This window comes from Sebastes umbrosus, chromosome 9 (assembly GCF_015220745.1).
Source record: "Sebastes umbrosus isolate fSebUmb1 chromosome 9, fSebUmb1.pri, whole genome shotgun sequence".
Taxonomy (NCBI): domain Eukaryota; kingdom Metazoa; phylum Chordata; class Actinopteri; order Perciformes; family Sebastidae; genus Sebastes; species Sebastes umbrosus.
In genome coordinates this window covers 295695-299867 of record NC_051277.1, presented here as the reverse complement: position 1 = coordinate 299867, position 4173 = coordinate 295695, and the positions used below count along the sequence as shown (strand labels likewise).

The window sequence follows — 4173 nt, the reverse complement described above, 5'->3', positions numbered from 1 at the left end:
ACATCCGTTGATATCTTTACTTCCACTTCTTTGTGTGTGAGACGTTGACGTGCACGTTGCAGGAGGTTATATGACTCCATCGCCAACAGAACACACAGACTTCAGTGTTTTACTGGAACCATGAACACCATTAGGAGCAATCATTCTTTCCCAGTGATGCTTGTTTTCCCTCCAGCAGCAGCAGCAGCATCATCTGGCGAGCCCGTGGTGGTCCTCCATCCCACCCACCGTCAACACCCCCCCCCCCCCCCCCCCCCCCCAGTCTTCATCGATTTCCAGCCAGCAGAACAGTTCCCTCCTTGTACGCGGAGAGCTCGTCCCTGACAGCTGAGGCCGCCTCGTAGCCCGTGGCGATCGTCTGGAGTGGACGGAGCAGACAATGACTCGCCTCAAAGCAGCGGCAGATGTCCAAGTGATCGCTGCAGACGCTGTCTTTCATTAGACGGCCGCTCGCACTGATTGGATGAAAAATAGATATAAAAAAGACAGAAGCTCTTCTCGGAGTTCAAGTGGCAGTTTGCACAATCCGGGCTATTGTAGATGAGAGAGTTTCAGCAGCAAACAGGAGCCGTATTATCGGAGAGCTTCATGTGGCCGGCGGGGACCTTGAGATTAAACTGCTGCTCGGAGCTGCCGGAGGACGGATTTATACTTTTAGCAGAAACATATTCAGCTTTGGCATAAAAAGCAGTTTAATAAATAGAAATACAGCTTCTGACATGACTGAAAAAGAGCAGCCTGATGGTTTTCTGAGAGTTCCTGTGATCATTATTGTGTTGGTACCTCTTAAAGAGTTGCTCTACAGACCAGACCAGAGTTTAGGAGAGCTAATGAGGGAATGAGGATTCATATCGGTGGTCTTATTAAAGGAAAGAAGTCTCTCTCAACAGCAGTTCACTGTTCAGAAACACCATGAAGAACAGAAGAAGAAGAGATGACCTTTGACCTTTTATAACTGACCTCTCTGGGTCGTCCTTCTCTTCTTCTATTGACCCAGAAAACATCCAGAAAACACCCAGAAACATCCAGAAAACATCCAGAGAACATCCAGAAAACATCCAGAAACATCCAGAAATCATCCACTCCTCACACACAGAACAATGTGTTGGACTTCTATTGAGCCCAGCAGGCTGTTTCCACACACCGTTCGTAGTTCTACCTACGAAACATACTTTGATATAGAAGTATAAAGTATAAAGAGGACGACACGGCGTGTAGGGAGGAGGTCGGGGTTAAAACCAGCAGACTGTCTGTCTCCAGGAGACCAACGTTCATGTCTCGTCTGAAACCAGAAGTCAACGTTTGTTTAGTTGTAACTTCAGTGTTTAAAGTAACGCCTCTTCAGGAGTTGGTAGTTTTGTTGCCTCAACCTCAGGAAGATGTTTCCTGTGAAGACGGAAGTTTATTTTGAAAAGACTGTGTGCATGTGACGAGGTGGACATTCGTAGGAAGATGAGGAATACCTTGTCGTAACATATCATATGAGCCGTTGTATGAGGACACGTTGAGCTCAGTTATAACATTTATTAACCTTTAAGTTACTTACTAAACTTATTGATGACTTTTACCACTCAATGACAGTTGAACCGTCATTTAGTGGTCCATCATGTTGTTAGACACTTAAAAACATACTTATTACATTATTTCAGCAGATATATGGAGTTGATAATGTACAACTATATGTATTATTATTACTATTTAGACTACAGTCTGCTACGGTCCGCTATGTACAGCGAGCCGCTCATTGTTGTGAAATAAACCCAGATGTGTTGTCCTGAAAGGGTTAACTTCACAACAATGACCGGCTCGCTGTACATAGCGGACCGTAGCAGACTGTAGTCTAAATAGTAATAATATTATAATAATAAGTAAATGTTCAAAAAAAGTCTGAAAAATCTCTGAAAAAAGTCCAAAAATATCAGAAAAAAATGAATGAAAAAAGTCAAATAAAAGCCCATAAAATGTCCGAAAGAAAGGCAGAAGATCCTGGTATCATAGTAAACTCTAGAACCTGATGAATCCATCGGTACCAACCTTCGGTTTTTATAGTTTCATATGATATCTTCACTCTTTAGACTGAGCTGGTTAGAACTTCCAAAGGATGGATTGCGTTGAATAAATGAGTGGCGTTAAAAGGAATGTGCATTAACACGTTAGCTTTGACAGCCCTAACAATAACTCACTGAATCAGATTAATGAATCTTTAATAAATCTTTAAAACCAAAACAACGTCAGCCTGAATCCAGATGAAATATGAAACTCAACTGTAAAACCTTCAGTTTGTGTTCTCTGTATTGTCAGAGCGGCGTCCCCGCTGACCTCTGACCTCCCGGCTGGTGGTGATGCTGCCAGCGTCGTGGTGCTGGATGCAGATTGTGCTTCACATCCTCGTCTCCGTCTCTGCTGCCGGCTGCTCTAAATGTGAATATGTGGATCTGGGCAGCGCTCCTCTGCAGCTCCTCTGCAGCGCTGAATGATGACGGTGGGAGGGACTGGCTTTGATTCCTCTCTTTTCATGCCCGGCTGCCTGTCACCTTCTCTTCTCCCTTTAAAGCCGAGCAGGACAGGAGTTTGGCAACTTTCAACACGAGGTGGAAGAAGAAGGAGAAGAAAAAAAAGAGAGAGACAAAAAATAAATAAGAGCGAGGAGAGAAGAGGGAAGATGAGGGAGCGTGTGCGGCGGATCAAAGCCACCTGGGACGGAGAGATAGAATTTAAGTCAGCCGCTAACAAACGATGTACACAGCTAACGTGTGCCAGCAGGAAGAGACGGAGACAAACCTGCTATCAGGGATTAGAGCGACGAGCTGAGCCTTTCAACAACTTCCTTTCAGCCCCCGAACACCAACACAAAGACGAAGAAACTGCAGTTTGGATGCTGAGAGTTCGCTGGCTGGAAGAGTTGGGCGTCATGTGACGGGGAGGACGACGGTCGGAGCGACGGCCGACATTTTTCTGCCTTTTTTTGGAAATATTTCAGACTTTTATTCGGACATATATATCGGCCTTTTTTCTGAACTATTTCGGCCTTTTGTTTGAAGATATTTCGGCCTTTTTGTTGTGCCACGAACAGCGCCGGGCCTACACAACAAACAGCGCTGTCCTTTATTCTGAAACAACAGCTTAGCGGTAGTCACATGTCTATTTTCTATAGATAAATAAAGCTGAAACAATGAGCAAGAAAACATGAATCAACAATCAATAGGAAAGACTTGACCAATCAGATTCTGTCGTGGTTCTGGGTTTTTGTTTAGTTTGTTTCCTGTTTTATTTTGAAAGTTCACTCTCCTCATGTTTTGTGTTTGGTTTAACTTCCTGTCTTTGTTTCTGTTTCCCACCTGAGTTTCATTAGTGAATCAGTCCAGGTGTATTTCATCTGAGTGCTTTCAGTCGTCAGCTCGTCTGCGTTTGGTCTTCTTCATGTTAGTCAAACTTTTAGTATTTATCTTCTTTTCTTCTTGAATTGTTGGATTATTGGATTGTTGGGTTGTTGGATTGTTGGTTTGTTGGGTTGTTGGATTGTTGGTTTGTTGGGTTGTTGGATTGTTGGTTTGTTGGGTTGTTGGATTGTTGGTTTGTTGGGTTGTTGGATTATTGGATTGATGGATTATTGGATTGTTGGGTTGTTGGATTGTTGGTTTGTTGGTTTGTTGGGTTGTTGGATTGTTGGTTTGTTGGGTTGTTGGGTTATTGGATTGATGGATTATTGGATTGTTGGGTTGTTGGATTGTTGGGTTGTTGGATTATTGGATTGTTGGGTTATTGGTTTGTTGGTTTGTTGGGTTGTTGGATTGTTGGATTATTGGATTGTTGGATTGTTGGTTTGTTGGGTTGTTGGATTATTGGGTTGTTGGATTGTTGGATTATTGGGCTTCCTGCTGCCTTTAGTTTGTTGCCAGTTTTAGTTTCCAACTTCTTGTTATTAAAACTCACCTTTAGTTTAATTCCAGCTGCCTGGTGTTCTCCATGTGGCTCCTCTTTCATCCGGACATCTCTAATACAGATCTAGTTGCTGAGTCGTAATCAGGATAAAACGGGTTTGATAAACTAGTTTCTTTCTTTGGTGAATGCAGCGAGTTTCCACAGATATAAAAGCAAAATGCTAATTCAAATTTGAAAAAAAAAAATAACTTCTGAGGATTACAGTCTGTGTTTTAAATGTATTTAGTTCAG

The 4173-nt window shown here is 42.9% G+C and overlaps 1 long non-coding RNA gene across 1 annotated transcript in view; it reads left to right on the top strand.

The window, feature by feature from the left end:
- LOC119494749 overlaps nucleotides 1-1417 on the top strand; it is an 18543-nt gene extending 17126 nt beyond the window's left edge. The window contains exon 3 of the long non-coding RNA XR_005208286.1: nucleotides 1395-1417. This is a non-coding gene — a long non-coding RNA (uncharacterized LOC119494749). The remainder of the gene's footprint in view (nucleotides 1-1394) is intronic.
- Nucleotides 1418-4173: the final 2756 nt, after the last annotated feature.